This window comes from Manis pentadactyla, chromosome 3, assembly GCF_030020395.1.
Source record: "Manis pentadactyla isolate mManPen7 chromosome 3, mManPen7.hap1, whole genome shotgun sequence".
NCBI classification, from domain to species: domain Eukaryota; kingdom Metazoa; phylum Chordata; class Mammalia; order Pholidota; family Manidae; genus Manis; species Manis pentadactyla.
The window spans coordinates 6,676,629-6,696,311 of record NC_080021.1 but is presented as its reverse complement, the minus strand read 5'-3'; positions in this window follow the sequence as shown (position 1 = coordinate 6,696,311).

The window sequence follows — 19,683 nt, the reverse complement described above, 5'->3', positions numbered from 1 at the left end:
TGGGGAGGATGGGTGAGAAGGGAGGGACAAGGGCGGGGAAAAAGAAAGGGAAAAAAAAATCATAGGGATAAAGGAAAATAGTAACAGCTGTGCTAAAGGATGTATTAATTATCTTATCTGTGGTCATTATTTCACAATCTTTTTGTAAGTATATCTATAATTCATATGTATATCTCTATATAAGTTGTACACATTAAGCATGTATATTTGCCAAATATATATATATATATATGTATATAAGTCTATAGCAAATATTGAACATTTAAAAAATTCATTGGTGAAAGGATCCTCAGAAGTTTTAATATTTTAATTGCACTTCTAATTTTCGTGAACACAATATAGATCCCAAATTTCACAAAATGTATTTGATTCTGGAACCTTCTTTTGGTAGAACACTTATTTTAAAAGTTTGGGAAACTCTGGTTGGAGTTTGAGATACTCCCGAATGTAAAAACAATTTACAGTCCGGTTTATCAGTCTAACTTCACATGAATGCCTTTTGCCAGCTTTCCCTGTGCACATACCCGTGTCTCTCACTACCACAGCTGCGGAACTCTGGGCTCTTCAGCTATTCTAATTGTGGCTCATCCCTGGAGATATTTTAACGTGCAACTCATAACTTACAGTTTTCAATAAATGGTTCATGAATTGACGTTTTTCAGGATATCCCATAACATGATTGCAAAATAGCCTCATTTCAGATAATTCAGAGTTCTATAAATCAGCATGCAGAATAAAAGGAGTGGAAAGAAACCTGTAATTGGAGTTCGAAGACATAAGTTAGAGATCCATCTCTGCTCTTCATTCGTTTGTGATTGCTTGATTTAACTTTCTTAGCCTAATTTTTTTTTCTGGAAAATGGGCTCATTTATCTCTAGCCTGTCTATTTCATCAGAAGCCATGGAGATAATGCACAAAAATGGTGAAGGGCTCAGTGTTCTGTAAATGTCCAAAGTTAACTGATGCCTGTGGGATAAAGCATTGAACAGTGTTTTTGCAGCCAGGCAGCATCATTAATAGAACAAGATATGAAACACAGCTTATAAGTGGATACAGAACCTCACTTCCCATATGGACCAGACGTCCATGGTGAACAATTTCTTAAGCAATGCCTCTGGCTTAAAGTATTGAATGATGTATTGGTGGATTTTGTGAATTAAGCCTAGAATTAAATTTCTTCCACTGGGTTTAAAGTCAAGGTAGAATTTGGTATTAGGTTCCTTTTTTGTTTGGATCAAGGGATAATGAATATCTCTATAGAGAACAGTAAAGAAATCACACACAATTTATAATTGCCAATCTTACCTGGATGCCTGTCTTTCAGATATGTCATCTAGGAGAGAAGGGGAACAGGCACTGTATATTAATTCTGATTTTTTTTTCAGATGACATCTGAAGCAAGAAAGATTTCTGGGTGAAAACATATCTAGAGAGAAATAGATATAGGTATGGATATAGAAAAGTTCTGACAAAAAAAGGAATTAAAGATTCTCAAAAAAATATAGTAATATGATCTAGAGTTAGAAAAACCTAAATTTGAATCTGAAATCTACTCCTTATTGGCACTATGATCTTGGATAAATTATCTAACTTACTGAATCTGTTTCCTTGGGTGTAAATTTGCCTAAAATAATATTAACCATTCACAGGTTTATTGTAAAATTTAAATTAAATAATATACATGAATTCTCTGGCACCACATCTAACACAAGGAAAACCTGAAGCTACTTTTAGTAATTATTAGTGGTGGCAGTATTTGTGGTATTGTGTGCACTAGTGATGAAAACAGTATCCTTTGCCTTCAAGGAATTTTCAGAGTAGGGGATGCTAGGGTGGGAGAACAGATCATCAAATGTATCACAAGGTGTGATGTGGTGCGTTACACAAGTAAGGCACTATGGTGTGGTGGATGAGGGAAATGGATTGAGTGGAGGATCAGAGAACCTCTTAGTGAAGATAACATTGCAGGTGGACATCAAAGGAAGAAAACTTCAGCCAGTGTCTGTGAATTAGCCTAATTTTCAATGTAATATTTTGTAAAGGCCAAAAAATGTGGGTTCAGATACACCTGAATATCCTTGGGAAGTACTTGTTTTCATTCATTCTGCAGATGCTTATTGAGTCAAGCACTGTGGTAACCACAGGGTATACGCCAACGAAGAAGATGTGATTCATGACCTACCAGAGGTCACAGCCTAGGGAAGGAAATGGTCAATATCCACAACAGGGTAAGAGTAGGGGGAACATACGATTAATCATCCAAACTAGGTTCTTTTGAGTATGTAAATCGGTTACTATCAATAATTCTACCAGGACAAAAAGCAAATACCAAGTTGTAGGTTAAGAGAGAGTCTTGGGCTGACTACGTGCCCAAACCTTGGAGAAATTTTTGACTCCCTTCTCTTTCTTTTATCCTATATCCAATCAAAGAGACACTACCACATACAGATCTACAGATAGATCAATAGATAAATATACATAGAATGGTATTTATGTATATTTATAGTTTGAATGTCATAAAATTTTATAAATTAATGATGTAATATAGGTAGTCATATCTTTTCATTTAAAATGTTTTAAACTTGTGTTTAATGAATTTTTTTCTTAAAATGCTAAAATGCAAATATAATTATAGGAAGTTTGTTAAGTACAGGATGATTTATTTTTCTAGCAGATGATTTCTTTATTTGAGTTCCTAATAAAAACAAAGGAAACTCAATGTGTTATAGAGGATGGCAGTTTTAATTAGGGACAGGAGGAGAAGGAGAATAATATTTCATTTATGTAACATTTTGATGCATAAAATAAGATTTTAAGTATATTTTTAGTGCATTATTCAAACATCAGCATAAACTGCTAGGCAATGATAAAGTCATAAGCAAACTCCAGCCCCTGTAGTCTGTTTTATTATACAATTCCTTCAAAATTTTTTAGCTCAATTTAACTTATCATACTTCATATTTCAGTTGAGAGTCCTAGTTATTTATGCTCTTTTTATTTGCATTTTCCTGCTTATATAATTGTACTGCAAAGTGTGGAATTTGGGGATGAACAGAATGTAACAGGTCTTTCTGAATGATTATCTTATAGGTAGTTTGTGCATATACTGTTTGTTGGGTTTGTCATAATGGAAGACATCTCTGTATCCTCTTTGGAAATCCTCTTGGCATTGTTTTATGAGCTATAAAGAAAAGCAGTCTCTTTTGTTTTATTCATATATTATTTTGACTCCAACTGATAAACTTCACCTTAATCACCTGATTCGCATCCAAATGATTTGCAAAGAACTTGAGAATCTAAGGTTGCTGAAGCAGAAAAAATCATCTCTTGGTGTGGGGCAGCTACATATCACGGTATGAATTGTGCCCCTTGAGACTCATCTTCTATTATGGAGTCTCTCTCTTTTGTTCTAGATTCCCTCTTTGCTGGCTTCCATGGGGTACAATGTGGTAGAACAGTGTTTTTCTTTAAAGACTCTGACCATATGGGTATACCATTATTTTTAGTTACTTAGTAATACATGAATGAATGATAAGGCCCTGAAGTAAGAAATCATCATTGGAGATGGAGAAAAATAGATTTTTAAGATGTAAAGAGTAGGATCCATAGGAGTTGATAAAGATTATGTGTATAAATTCCAGATGTCCATAATATGAAGCTAGACAGAGGTGGGCAAACAATGTTTGAGGAGGAAAAAATGTTGAATCCAATTTTGTGTTACATTGTACAATTTTCATAAGTCCTGTGTAGGGATGTTTGGGACCTGATAGTCCCAGCATATTACATTTCAGCAGATATGATATGAAAATCACTTAATCATGTCTCCCTCAAGTAAACCAGGATTTTCCAGCTAATGTCTTTTTCAAAGGGGGGCCTCACATGAATTACTCCCCAGATATTTGGTTTTGACTTGTTACTGAGAAATTGCCCCATGTCCTCTCACTTTATATTGTAGTTCGTGTTTTCTCTTTAGTTTCTAAATTCTGGAATGTTTAGGACATATCCTTTTTGTGATGGGAAAGGAGAGGTGAAAACCTAAGGGCTGCTATGAATTTGAGACAGAGCCCAGAAATGAGAGTTACAGCAAAATCACATGCATGTACCTGAAGGTTTCCCCTGGCGCATTGGTGGTAGGGCTGATGAAGAGTCAACAGAGAAGGCTATACATCAGAGGTGCCAAGTGCGAGGTTAGCAACAAATGCCCACATGATGTGCAACACAGGCAGTGATTCCACACCCTTATTAGACTGTCCTGGTTCCAGTGAAGCAAGAGGTGTTGACCAGTCTTTTCCAATGAGAGCTTTCATTTCACATGGTGCCCGTAGTTAGACTTTGATATCACACACCCTTGATCTCCATGGCATGATAATTGCAGAGTTAAATAAATTCTCTGTTCACCACCCCAAAACAGCATGGGTCAGCAGAGGCCTCTAAAGAGGAAGGTATCTTTTTTGTAAGTGCGTAATACATGAGTGTCCTAGTGATTCTCTTTGACATGTCTGAAGAGATCTCTGGTTCCATTATCACACTCTAGCTTAGATGTTGGGCTGGAACCAAATGCTTCTCTTACAAGTCTTCTGGTTTCCTAGTCTATCACTCACAGGGAAAACAGAGAGGATACAAACAAATATATTGAAGATCTGTAGTGAACTGCTCTAATCATTTTTATATATGTCTTCACAAAAGTCCTATAATTACCTTACAAGAAAGTTAAGTTAGTAGAATAGAAAAAATCAATACTTCATGTATTTCTCTCAAGGGATACTTCATATCAGAGGCTATATTATAGTGGTCAAGAACATAGATGTCAGAGCTAGACAGCCTGGCTTTGAATGCTGGCATTACTTTTTACTAGCTGTGAAGTCTTAAACAAATTTCTTATTGTCTCTGAAATTCAGTTTCTCATCTCTAAAACTGGGTGATGGTATAAACCTATCTAGTAGGATTATTATGTAGTTTAAATGAGTAAATGTATGTGAAAGTGCTTAGGACAGCACCCAGCAAGTAGTAAGCACAGAAAGTTTTGCTATTACTGCTATTTAGTTCTACTTGCAAGACAGAGGAATTCCGTCTCAAAGAGGACCAGGCTGAGCCCAAGGTGAGAGTAGTAGAAGGGGAGCCAAGGTTCAGAGCTGGGTCCAACAGGCTGCCAGCCACTACCACAGTTAAAGGAAGGAAAATGTACAAACAAAGAAAAACAGCTGTCTTTCTCCTCCCTAGTAGCTAAATTGGGGCTTGAAACCATGGCAACAGTAAAACACTGAAGTTCATATCTACACATTCAATTTAAACTTATTAACACACAATTAGTCATTTATTACTTTAATAGGAAGTGATTATTAAACCCATAATTAATGAGACAGAATACTCTCTATTTATAATCTAAATACATCTATGCTACCCAAAGTTAAACATCTCACTGCCTTCTGGGATGAAAATGTTATGAAACTCATTAAAAATGCAGTCTTTACGGACAACCACTGACCAGTAAAAGGAAAGGCCGATAACCGATAGACACCAAAGTTCCTGACACATTAATGGCTGGCCCCCAGCCACCTTGCTTTTTTCTGATATGACCAGACAAAGGTCTGGGGACCAAGAGATACTGAAATTAAACATATGAATAATATCATAACTAACTTTTACTGAATAAGCATTTTTTGTGTCCTATAACATTTATTCCATGTAACAATCCACTGTCAGTATTTTTTAAATTATATCAATTTTACAAATCAATAAAATGAAAATTACAAAGATGGAATAATTATCCTGTGGTCATTCATACTCAGTGGCAGCTGGCAATATAACTGATAACTGACAATAAAATGTATGCCTCCACCACTCTTTTCTACCTCCTCTGAGGACTAAGCTTTTCGAGTTTGCAGTATGTTGATGGCGAGTTTGAGTGTATTTATCAACAAAGCCTCAGAGAAGCTGCTGAGGCTCAGAATAGAGGAATGGTATATCAAATACTGCACTCATTCATTAAGCAAATGTCTGAGTAAGAATTATATACCAGATACAATTCCAAGTGATGGATATAAAAGCGATGAGTAAGACAGAGCCTTCGCAGTCACGGAGTCCACTTCAGCTGGAGGGAGACGGGCCATAAACAAATACATCAAAAAGGTGATTTTAGATGTTGATACATCCTTTGAAAGAGCATTTGTTGTCGTGTTACACCATTACTTCTAGATGACCTTGGGTTCAGTGCCCAGAGAAGGTGACATTTAAGTTTAGAGATCTGAATGGCAAGTAGGAACCAGCAGAGCTGCAGGAGGAAAATTACAGGGAGAGGAAAGAGCTGGTAAAGAACGGAAGGCAAGAGCTCCAATTCTTTGTCTGAATCAAAGACTCTGCACATTGGTGATAAGAAGACAATCACCGTATAGGAAGGAACGGACAGCTGTACCTCATATTAGGACTCTACAAGGTTAACTCACGCATAAGAAAATTGACAAATATATCAGATACAAGAATTTTACTTTTGTCTGTTTTATGTAGATTTTATTTTAATGGATGTTTTTAAAAATGGGCTTATCCTGTTCTTCCTCTAATATTATATATTATGTATCTAATATTATACATGCATTATATCATTATATGTGTGCGTGCATGTGTGCACCTGCAAAGGGGAGACTGCCTACGTCTCTGGTCAGTAGTTTCCTAGAGTACAGTGACCCACACCCAGACCCAGCAGAGAGGACTGCTTTTGCCCAAGAAGTCTTAAACATTTAGCTGCCTATGGTAATGGGGATGGAGGTTAAGCCACCTCCCTTAAGGATGGATAGGATAATTCAATGTTCTATATTTAGGAATAAAAATGTAAATTAATGTTTGGTGACCATAAGTCTGTACTATAACAGAGATTGATGGCTTTTGTACAAAACTCATGTATTCTTCTGGGCAAATAGCTAGACCACCTAGCATGGCCTCCCCTGCATTCAGGTGTACCTTCATGACCAGATTCTAAGCATGCAAGTTTAGCAGTAATGACAAGATCTGTTTCTTTTTTTAAATTTTTATTTTGGTACCATTAATATACAATTACATGAGCAACATTGTGGAATTCCTGGATCAAATGGTATTTCTATTTTGAGTTTTTTGAGGAACCTCCATACTGCTTTCTACAATGGTTGAGCTAATTTACATTCCCACCAGCAGTGCTGGAGGTTCCCCTTTCTCCACATCCTTGCCATCATTTGTTGTTGTTTATCTTTTGGATGGTGGCCATCCTAACTGGTGTGAGGTAATATCTCATTGTGGTTTTAATTTGCATTTGTCTGATGATTAGTGATCTGAAGCATCTTTTCATGTGCCTGTTGGCCATATGAATTTCTTCTTTGGAGTACTGTCTGTTCAGATCTTCTACCCATTTTTTACTTGGGTTGTTTGCTTTTTGTTTGTTGAAGTTTGTGAGCCCTTTGTATATTTTGGATGTCAGCCCCTTATCAGATATGTCATTGATGAATATATTTTTCCATACTGTAGGATGGCTTTTTGTTCTACTGATGGTGTCCTTTGCTGTACAAAAGCATTTTAGTTTGATATAGTCACATTTGTTCATTTTTGCTTTTGTTTCTCTTGCCCGGAGAGATATGTTCATGAAGAAGTTGCTCGTGTTTATGTCCAAGAGAGTTTTGCCTATGTTTTCTTCTATGAGTTTTATGGTTTCATGACTTATATTCAGGTCTTTGATCCATTTCGAGTTTACTTTTGTGAATGGAGTTAGGCAGTAATCCAGTCTCATTCTCTTACATGTAGCTGTCCAGTTTTGCCAACACCAGCTGTTAAAGAGGCTGTCATTTCCCTATTGTATATACATTACTACTTTATCGTGTATTAATTGACCATATATTCTTGGGTTGATATCTGGGCTCTCTAGTCTGTTTCACTGGTCTAAGGGTCTATTCTTCTGCCAGTACCAAATTGTCTTGATTACTGTGGCTTTGTAGTAGAGCTTGAAGTTGGGAAGCAAGGTCCCCCCTGCTTTATTCTTTCTTCTCAGGATTGCTTGACTATTCAGGGTCTTTTGTAGTTCCATATTATTTTTAGAACTATTTGTTCCAGTTTAGTGAAGAATGCTGTCAGTATTTTGACAGGGATTGCATTGAATCTATAGATTGCTTTAGGCAGGATGGCCATTTTAACAATATTAATTCTGCCTATCCAAGAGCGTGGGATGAATTTCCATTTATTATTGTCCTGTTTAATTTATCTTAAGAGTGTCTTGTATTTTTCAGGGTATAGATCTTTCACTTCCTTGTTTAGGTTTATTCCTAGGTATTTTATTCTTTTTGATGCAATTGTGAATGGAATTGTTTTCCTGATTTCTCTTTCTGCTTGTTCATCATGAGTGTACAGGAATGCAACAGATTTCTGTGTATTAATTTTGTATCCTGTAGCTTTGCTGAATTCAGATATTAGTTTTAGTAGTTTTGGAGTCAATTCTTTAGGTTTTTTATGTGCAATATCATTTCATCTGAAAACAGTGACAGTTTGGCTTCTTCCTTACCATCTGGACGCATTTTATTTGATTGTGTTGTCTGATTGCTGTGGCTAGCAAGTCCAGTACTGTGTTTTAAAAAAGTGGGGAGAGTGGGCATCCTTATTTTGTTCCTGACATTAGGGGAAAAGCTTTCAACTTCTCGCTTTTAAGTATTACGTTGGCTGTGGGTTTGTCATATATGGCCTTTATTATGTTGAGATACTTGCCCTCTATACCCATTTTGTTGAAAATTGTTATCATGATTAGATGTTGAATTTTGTCGAATGCTTTTTCAGCATCTATGAAAATGATCATGTAGTTTTTGTCCTTCTTTTTGTTGATGTGGTGGATGATGTTGATGGATTTTCGAATGTTGTACCATCCTTGCATCCCTGGGATGAATCCCACTTGATCATGGTGTATGATCCTCTAGCTGTATTTTTGAATTTGGTTTGCTAATATTTTGTTGAGTATTTTTGCATCTATGTACATCGGGAATATTGGTCTGTAGTTTTCTTTTTTTGTGGTGTCTTTGCCAGGTTTTGATATTACAGTTATGCTGGATTCATAGAATGTGTTTCGAAGTATTCCTGCCTCTTCTATTTTTTGGATAACTTTAAGGAAAATGGGTATTATGTCTTCTCCAAATGTCTGATAAAATTTATTGTTGAATCCATCTGGTCCAGGGTTTTGTTCTTTGGTAGTTTCTTGATTACCTATTCAATTTTGTTGCTGGTAATTGGTCTCTTCAGAATTTCTGTTTCTTCCTTGGTCAGTGTTGGAAGGTTGTATTTTTCTAGGAAGTTGTCATTTCTTCTAGGTTATCCAGTTTGTTACCATATAGATTTTCATAATATTCTCTAATAATTCTTTGTATTTCTGTGGTGTCTGTTATGATTTTTCCTTTATCGTTTCTGATTCTGTTTTTGTGTGTAGATTCTCTTTTTTTCTTAAGTCTGGCTAAGGGTTTATCTATTTTGTTTGTTTTCTCAAAGAACCAGCTCTTTGTTTCATTAATTTTTTCTATTGTTTTATTCTTCCCAATTTTATTTATTTCTGCTCTGATCTTTATTATGCCCCTCCTTCTGCTGACTTTGGGCATCATTTGTTCTTCTTTTTCCAGTTTCAATAATTGTGAAATTTAGACTATTCATTTGGGATTGTTCTTCCTTCTTTAAATAGGCCTGGATTGCTATATACGTTCATCTTAGAGCTGCCTTCACTGTATCCCACAGAATTTGGGGCTTTGTGCTCTTTTTCATTTGTCTCCATATTCTGCTTGATCTCTGTTTTAATTTTGTCATTGATCCATTGATTATTTAGGAACATGTTGTTAAGCCTCCATGTGTTTGTGAACCTTTTGCTTTCTTTGTAAAATTTATTTCTAATTTTATGCCTTTGTGATCTGAAAAGTTTGTTGGTACAATTCCAATCTTTTTTAGTTTACTGAGGCTCTTTTTGTGGCCTAGTATGTGGTCTATTCTGGAAAATGTTCCATGTGCACTTGAGAAGAATGTGTATACTGTTGCTTTTGGGTGTAAAGTTCTATGGATGTCTATTAGGTCCATTTGTTCTAGTGTGTTATTCAGTGACTCTGTGTCCTTAGTTATTTTCTCTGCTGACATCTATTTAGCGTTCCATCTAGAGGAGTCCCTTTAAAATACACTGTAGAGATGGTTTGTGGGAGGTAAATTCCCTCAACTCTTGCTTATCTGGGAATTGTTTAATCCTTCCTTCAAATTTTAATGATATTATTCCTGAATAGACTATTCTTGTTTTGAGGCCCTTCTGTTTCATTGCACTGAATATATCATGCCGATCTCTTCTCACCTGTATGGTTTTTTCTGAGAAATCTGAGGATAGCCTAATGGGTTTTCCTTTGTAGGTGATCTTTTTTCTCTCTCTGGCTGCTTTTAATACTCTGTCCTTGTCTTTGATCTTTGCCATTTTAATTATTATATGTCTTGGTGTTGTCCTCCTTGGGTCTTTTGTGTTAAAATTTGTGGTCTTCCATTGCCCGAGAGAACTATTTCCTTCCCCAGATTGGGAAAGTTTTCAGCAATTATTTCTTCAAAGACATTTTCTATCCCATTTTCTCTCTTGTCTTCTTCTGGTACCCCTATAATTCAAATATTTTTCCATTTGTGTTGATCACACAGTTCTCTTAATATTTTTTCCTTCCTAAAGATCCTTTTTTCTCTCTCTGCCTCAGCTTCTCTGTATTCCTGTTCTCTGATTTCTATTCCATAAACAGTCTCTTTCACCTCACCCAGTCAGGTCTTAAGTCCTTCCATTGTTTGTTTCATTTCTGTTACTCCCTCCTGAATTCATCCCCTAGCTCCTGAATATTTCTCTGTAGCTTCATCAGCATGCTTATGACTTTTATTTTGAATTCTTTTTCAGGAAGATTGGTGATTTCAGTCTCACCAGCCCTCTTTCTTGTGCTTGAGGGTTTTGGATTGAACAAGGTTCTTCTGCCTTTTCATGGTGAGGGAGTGATCACTGGCAATTCGCATGTTTGTCAGCTGGGAGAGCAAATTCCATTCCTGCTTGACGTTCACCTTGCCTTTCTCCGCTGTCTGTGCTGATCAACAGTGCACAGGGAGCATCCTCTGGGTTAATCCCCTAAGCTTCCTTGGGTGGGGTGGCCCTTGGGATGGCCTAGCGCAGTGGTGAGGGTTACAGGCAAGTGGCACATGAGAACAGGCCCTTTCATGCCTCCCAGTCTCTGGTCCTCTCACTGCTTTCTGTGCCAATTGTGTGCAAGGAGCGGCCTCAGGGTTAATACCCTGAGCTGCCCTGGATGGGGTGGCTCTCAGGATGGCCTATTGTACTGGAAGGGTTTTCAGGCCAGTAGCATGTGTTCTGCCATGAGAACAGAGCCCCTTCATACCTACCGGTCTCTGCGCTCATCTCTTCTGTCTGTGCCAGTCAGCCGCGTGCAGGGAGTAGCCTCTGGGTTAATCCCCCAAGCTTCCGTGAGTGAACGTCACTCAGGTTGGCCTAGGGCAGTGGTGAGGTTTACACGTGAGCGGTGTATGTTCTGTTATGAGAACAAGGCCCCTTCGTGCCTCCCAGTGTCTGCACCTCTCTCTCTGCTTTCTTTGCCAGTCAACTGCGTGCATGGAGTAGCCTCAGGGTTAATCCCCTTACCTGCTCTGGGCGGAGCAGCCCTCAGGATGTCCTAGGGCACTGGTGAGTGTCTCAGGTGAGTGGTGTGTGTTCTGCTGCAAAAGTAAAGCCTCTTTGTGCCCCCCAGTCTCAGTGCCCATCTCCTTTGTCTGTGCCGGTCAACCGCACGCAGAGAGAAGCCTCTGTTAAGCTGTGTGGTTGCCGTAGGCAGAGCTGTTCTCTGGCTGGTCTGCAGGTGCTGGCAGCGAGGAAGGAACAGCAAACTGCTTATCACCGTGAGGGGCCGTGGAGCTGCTTTGCCAACCAGGATATGGTGCCTGAAGTTCCTTAAAGTTTCCAGCCTGCTGGGATGAGTGTGCCAGGACAATTTTGTCCACCTGTTAAACCCTTGTCCCTTTAAGAATTTTAAAGTGCCTGCTTTTCTTTTGTCCCAGGCTAGCTGGCTGTTGGTACCTGTTCACAGTCTTAGTGTTGGATTTTGCTTTTCCGCTCCTCTAATATCCAGAGCACCAAGCAATGTGTGTCTGTGCTCCTAGGGCAGATTACTAGGGCTGTTTATTTAGCAGTCCTGTGCTTCCATTCCCTCCCCACTCTGATTCTTTTCCTCCTGCCAGTGAGCTAGGGTAGGGGGAGTTCTCGGGTCCTGCCAGGTCATGGCTTTGTATCTTACTCTTTTCCGTGAGATGTTTGGTTCCCTCAGATATAGCCTGGCTGGTGTACTGTATCTTCAGGTCACTCTTTTAGGAATAGTTGTATTTGCTGTATTTTCAAAATATATATGGTTTTGGGAGGAGATTTCCATCACCCTACTCACGCTGCCATATTGTCCTCTTCCCACAAGATCTATTTCTAAAACCCTCATGCATGCTCCTCCATGCTCTCATCTATAGTAACTAACTTCAGTAAAGATAACCCAAGGATTACCCCAAAAGCCATGTGGTAACAAAGGCAGAGCCCCATCAGCCTGCAATCAGGAGTACCCATACCCTGCTAATCTGTTGTTCCTCCACATGGTTATTTTTACATGAGCAAAATTAAACTTCTATTGTCTTTGCCTTTATGCAGCTTTATATATATATTGCATGCAAAAAACTTTGGGAGCTTATTTATGATATGTTAGCTAACTAACTAATAACTAATAAGGAGGTAGAGAAAACAGAATTTTTCTTTGGCTAGCTCAGGAGAAATAGAAATTATAGTGGAAATCTGAAGTGGTGAGTGGGGAACAGAAGGGTGTTTCCCAGTATTAAAGGTGGAAATTGCACAGCAGTGGAGCTCTCCCTCTTAGGTTATTCATAGATTCTTCAGGGAACATTTTGGGAGGGAGTTTGAAGGAATATTCATCTCTTCCATATGGTATTGAAGCAAGTATGGGACTCTAGCTTAGTGGAACATCATTTACCAAAATATGAGACATAGTAGTGTATGGTTCATCAGAAACATATGAGATTTCTAATTTCAGAAATATAAGTGGAGACAACATAGAGTGGGAGAAAAGCCTGTGGATAAAGTTTAAGTTATGATTGTCACAGACTTTCCATATGAAACAAGTAATCCAAAATGTCCTACATATATTTTAAGGGCCATTCATGGCTTTCAAGTACTAGAAAGCCATGATGATTTTGAGGTAGAAATCTGGTAACCCCTAGTTTTAGTAGATATGAGCAAATTTATGGAACTCTACCATCAGGTGTCTTCTTCCTCATTCATAGGCATACATAACCCCCAACATCAATATGTGGCAAAGAGACACAACATAAAGATACATGGAAAGTAACTTTATTCTTATATATCCGCTGATGAGGTATGTAAATGTAGTAAAGTCACTACATCACTGTAAATCTTAGATTTCTTATACCAGGATGGGTAAGACCAAATGGTCATTGGGCTTTTCACCTATGCAGGGTGTATGTGTCAGTCTTCTCTTTATTCCTCAACTCCCAGCTTAGGAGTCATCCAGCTTAGGGTCACAAAGGGAGTATATTGGATGAATGACTGATGAAAAAGAAAATGAATCAGTGCATCTTCTGAAGATCAGACCCTAAGAGAATCTCAATTTAATACCCACATGCAAAATGGAAAATCTTCCATGAAATTGCCACTGACTGGAATGAGGCACCTGATGATTAAGGACAAAGGAAGATAAAATAGGAAAAGTAATTTAGAATATGATAATACACAATAAATATAACCATATCTAAAGCAATTTGGGGCAGGAGTAGTCCTGCTGGGATTCAGTTGAACTGTACAGAGATGCCCTCAGCATTATGAAAGCGCATATTTACATATTTTCATTGAATAAGCTCTGTCTGTGCTGACCCTGTCACTCTGCATGTCATATGTGGAGTCCTTAGAGGCTGGAGGAAAAACATGATGGGGCAGAAAGTGTCAGTCTTCAGGGGGAGACAGCATGCACTGTGTGGCCCCATGGTGCTTGTAAAACACCCTGCACCTCTTGCTCATTGCAATGTCTCTCTTTCTTCTAGTTTGTGAGTGTTTCCTGCCTGAAATTGGCTATTAATTGTCTTCCTGTTATATTTCTCACAAAGTGCTGTTCTTCCTGTCTGCATACTAAAATGTTCTTCATACATTTAAAGTATATAAATGAATATCTAGGAGAGTCTGATTTAGTAATCTGATTTTGGAATCTCTATTTGTGATTTTGATTCTCTTTCAAGATTAAGAACTATTGGTTTAGCTGGGTGACTGGCACGCTTTTGAACTCAACAGCAATGCTGAATGCATGTATGCATAATGTGTGCATGAACATGTCAGTAAATTTGATGTGGGCTATGGCTGTAATCATGTGTATCATACTTCATAACCTGGCTCCAAGTCTTTTCTTTTGCATATATTAAGCTCCAACCACATGAGAGATCTGGCTGCTCTGAAAATGCACTATGGCCATCTATACAGACATCTCTCAAACAGAGAAGGTGCATCTATAGGATGGCAAAAGCTAGCATGAGTAGTTTCAAGACAGTTAATTTTGAGAGCTCCCTAATGTTATCTTTCTTAGTACGGGCCGGTAATAATGTGCCTCTGGAGTTTTACCTTCCCCACTGCCCCTTTCACTATCATCCTGCTTCCATTTCATAGAAGAAACTGTCTCTGGTTGTATTGCTTTGGGGTGTAGAAATCTCCACGGCATATTAAATTGATTGAGGTATAGTCCCTTGAACGCAGACTTTTTGTCAGTATAATCCTGCAGTTTACGGGCTTAGGAATTATGATAATGGCAGCACAGCAAACCTTTTTCACCAACACAAAAGGTTCTACTAGGCATACTGCTCTAGACAAAATTTGTATTGCAGACTTTGCTTTTATGAGACTAGAACTTTTTCTAGGATCAATGGGTTCATTTACTTTGTTTTTAAATGTCTGGCCTATATATTAGATGCCCACTTAATTTTTTAAAATTAAAATGTTTTCTATAAGATAATATAATTAGTTACTCCCATTAATGTGTTTACTAACATGAAATTTCAAAAAATATTTTCAATGATAACAACTTGGAAATGATTTAAATACAACTTTGAAAAATATATTTTTGTATCATAAAATCTCAAAGATAAATTGGTCGCTTGTAATTCATTTATTATATGTTGAGGTATATGAAGAACATACTGTATTACATATTTTATCTGCCCCAAATGATGAACAAATCACTTTCCAAGTATGATCTCATCTAATATATATAGCATTTCTAAAGGAGGATAAATTTGACAGGTAAAGACTGTCAGAAAGGTTGAATAATTTACCCAAAGTCACAGAGATATAATTTAAACTCAGGTCTACCTAATGTGATAGACTTCATGTGAAATTATTTTCTCCTAACTTCATGTGAAAAACACCACCTAGAGAAGTAATAATAACTTGCACAAGTTATTTATAGATTAGTGACCAAAACAGAAATTCAAGCTGTGTCCTGATTTCCAGATTGGTCCTCACCCCTGCAACCTTCTGTGTAATAAGGGATAGTATGTATGCTGATTCAGAGCAGGATTTTGGAGCCAGGCTACCTGGGTTCAGATCTGGACACTCTTAGGCCTTTCTTTGATCAGTACTGGGATATTGATATTGATACAATATTGTGTCAATTCATACACTTGATACACTAGTCCACTCTTATTCAGGTTACCCAGCATTACTTACATTCATTTGTATGTGTATGCATGTACTTAGTACTGTACAACTTTATCACATATGTGGGTTTATGTATCTACTACCAGAGTTAAGATATTGAACAGTTCTGTCACCATAAGGATCCTCATTTTTGCCTTTTATAACCATTCTGTAGATTTTTTTCCCCATCCTTTTCACATGGACTTTTCATGGAAAAAAAAAAATCCAGTCTCTCCATTTCTCTTTTCATATATAGATTGTGCTTTTGGTGTAAAATCTAAGAACACATTACCTAACTATAGATCCTGACATGCCTCCTATTTTTTTCTAAAAATGTTTAATTTTCTGTTTTACATTTAAATTTGTGACCCATTTTGAGTTCATTTTATATAAAGCATGAGGTTTAGGATAAGGTTCATTTTTTTTTTTGCCTGTGGATGTTAATTGATCCAACATATTTGTTGAAAAATGCTATCCTTCCTCCACTAAATTGGTTTTGTTTCTTTGTCAAAAAGCAGTGCAGCATATCTATATGGTTCAGTTTCTATGTCCTCTAATCTGTTCCACTGCTCTATATTTTTGCCCCACAAACATCACACGGTCTAGATTATGGTGACTATATAGTAAGCCTTAATAATGAGTAAAGTGGTACCTGTCGTTTTGTTCTTTCTTGTTAAGGTTTTCTGGGGAGTATTCTAAGTCTGCAATTTTCCATATAAATTTCATAATAATGAGATCTGTGTCTACATAAATCCTTATTGGGATTTGTATTTAACCTGATGATGGATTTGGGGAGAATAAACATCTATAATATGTTGAATCTTCTAATCCAGGAATATGGTATTTCTCTGAATTTATTTGATCCTTCATTGATTCCTTTCATTAGCATTTCATAATGTTCAACATGCAGATCCTGTCTGTGTCTTTTTAAATGTATATCTATATATTTCATTTTCTCTGGGTTAATTGTATATCATACTGTGTGTTGAATTTCAGTTTCTTCATGTTTGTCAGCATACAGAATAATGATCAAATTGTTTTCTGTTTACCAAAATGCCTTGAAGTTTCTCTAAGTTTGACTAAACTTTAAACAGGTTTCTTTCTGATTCTAGGCACCGACTTCACATCTTAAATATTTTCTTTAGAAAACTTGCAATTAGAAATTCGTTCTGTGCCCCTTTGAGATAGAAGGGGATCTTTTAAGTCTCTTGCCAGTTTTACAACCCAGGAATCTCTTTCTCAAGGACCTGGGAGCCATCCCTTTGACATGTAATCATGAAAGAAATTACTCTCTCCTGAGGTTCTGGTGGAGGGTAACAGCTGGACTGTGGTGGGCACCAGTTAGCAAACACTGATGGTATAATCACAGTTCTAAAAAATCTTTAAAATCAGGAAATAACTCAATATGTTCACTACATCTCATTGATTCACATTCCTAGTGTCCTCCAGTATTTTGCTGTTAGCTCACTCCATACCTTAAAATCCCTCCTGCCCTTTGTTTCGGCAGATTTGAGTTCAGACTTAGTTCTATTCTCTCCCCTATTGCAATAGCCTTGAATAAACTCTTCCTTGACTCTTTATAGTAGTTCAGTTAAATTTTTGCTTTGACACTATTGGTCCATTTTTGCCTTGGTCCTATTCTCATAAGGCTGAACAAATAAATGTTAAGTAGTTGGGTCCTAAGATTCAGAATAGGGAAGAAAAAAAAGTAAATAGAGAAATAAAAAAGCACTAGGCAAAGTATTCATGAGGGAAGTGAGGAAACAGGAGCCACAGAGAAAAGCTGAAAATAATTTCTAAGGAACAGGAGCAAAGAATATGAAGAAGTGTGGCAATCCAGAAACAAGTAAGCAGGTCCATACTAATGGTTCAATAAAATAATTTCTCCATTTAGGGAATATAATTTTTTTAAAATCAAATTTAATAACGGCTCATCTTTGCTACACTTTCCCTATTATTCTTTCCCTCTTATCTGATATCATATACTATTGAGTAATTGTGGCTAATTATGTTATAGCAATCATATAGGACATGTTGGGATTTCTTAAAAGTACAGGATCAAGTCAGGCAGGCAATTTTTAAAAATTCTTAGATGGACAGAATATTAGTATCTTACATGGAAGCATTGTCATTTGCTGTGCTATGCAGCATCACTGATATGACATTTTCTACCAACACTTTTTTTTTTAGTTATCAGACAATAATTTCTGCAAAAAGAATTGGATTTCAAGATGAATTAATGGTTTTTATAAGCAATACAGAAAGTTAATATTGTCTTCTTATCCCTATACTTAATTCAGTTTGGGTTCTATAAAAATATGTGAAGTCTGTTAATATTGTTCATTTTCTGCTTTATTTTCTGTGTAAAATTGCAAGAGAATCTTAAAATTGAGACATGTTTATTTTGTTTTGTTTTGTTTCTTGTGGCAGATTCTGAATTTTATTTCCATGTTCCAATTTCCATTGATCTTTGTGGGGTAAATTGCAGAATTTCCAGAATTTCCCCCCTAGCCTTAGTTTACTTATGTATCAATAGGTGTTTACCACTGCAGAGCCTCCTATGGATCTGGGGCAAAGGGTGGAGAGAATATGGCCATTCTTTCTTCCCCTCCATTCCTAGTATATAATTGGTCTGATGTCTGCCAGTCATCAAGGAGCCACCAAAGTTGCTCCTCCCAGAAGGGGCGGGCAGGAAGAGGAGAGTGCGAAGGCGCAGCAGAGTGTGAGCGGTGGCCAGAGGATACGGACTGGGCTGGGCCTAGCTAGTGAATTTGAGCAAGCTGTGCACAATAAAAAATGGTTTCTCCCAACCTATCCTTTCCCCTGACATATTTCAGTTTCACCAGTTTCATAGGGAGATTCACTCCTGGCCAGGAACACCCTTCCTCCACTACCCCTGCCCCCAGCAACAACTTGATGTTATATTGCGATGTTATATAGATTTTATCAATAATTTCAGAGTGCACCTAAATGTCATAAAGGATCTTTCTGATGTCAAAGTGTCTTTAATCACATTTACTATTTATTAACCAAAACTAAAGGTAGCGTTTTCAAATAAAACTGTCAACTGTGAAGTTTTTCTTTTTAATTGAGGTATAATTGACATATTATATTACTTTCAGGCATACAGCATAATGATTTGGTAATTTGTGTACACTGTGAAACAATAGCCAAGTAAGTCTGGTTACCACCCATCACCATAGAAAGTTATCATTTTTTTCCCTTGGGATGAGAACTTCTAAGATATGCTTTCTTGGAAACTTTCAAATAGGCACTACAATATTATTGGCTATAGTCATGTTGCTGTACATTGCGTTCCGTAAGTTACTTATTTTATAATTGGAAGTTTGTAGCTCTTTCCACCTTCACCCACCCCAATCCTTCCCACCCTTGGCAACCACCATTCTGTTAACAGAATGTATTCAATTTATTTTTATTTATTTTTTTAAATTTTATTTTGGTATCATTAATCTACAATTACATGAAGGACATTATGTTTACTAGGCTCCCCCCTTCACCAAGTCCCCCCCACATCCCCGTTCGCAGTCACTGTCCATCAACATAGTAAGATGCTGTAAAATCACTACTTGTCTTCTCTGTGTAGCACAGCCCTCCCCGTGCCCTCCCACACTATACATGCTAATTGTAATGCCCCCTTTCTTTTTTTCCCACCCTTATCCCTCCCTTCCCACCCGTCCTCCCCAGTCCCTTTCCCTTTGGTAACTGTTAGTCCATTCTTGGGTTCTGTGAATCTGCTGCTGTTTTGTTCCTTCAGTTTTCTTTTGTTCTTATACTCCACATATGAGTGAAATCATTTGGTACTTGTCTTTCTCTGCCGGGCTTATTTCACTAAGCATAATACCCTCTAGCTCCATCCATGTTGTTGCAAATGGTAGGATCTGTTTTTTTCTTATAGCTTAATAATATTCCATTGTGTA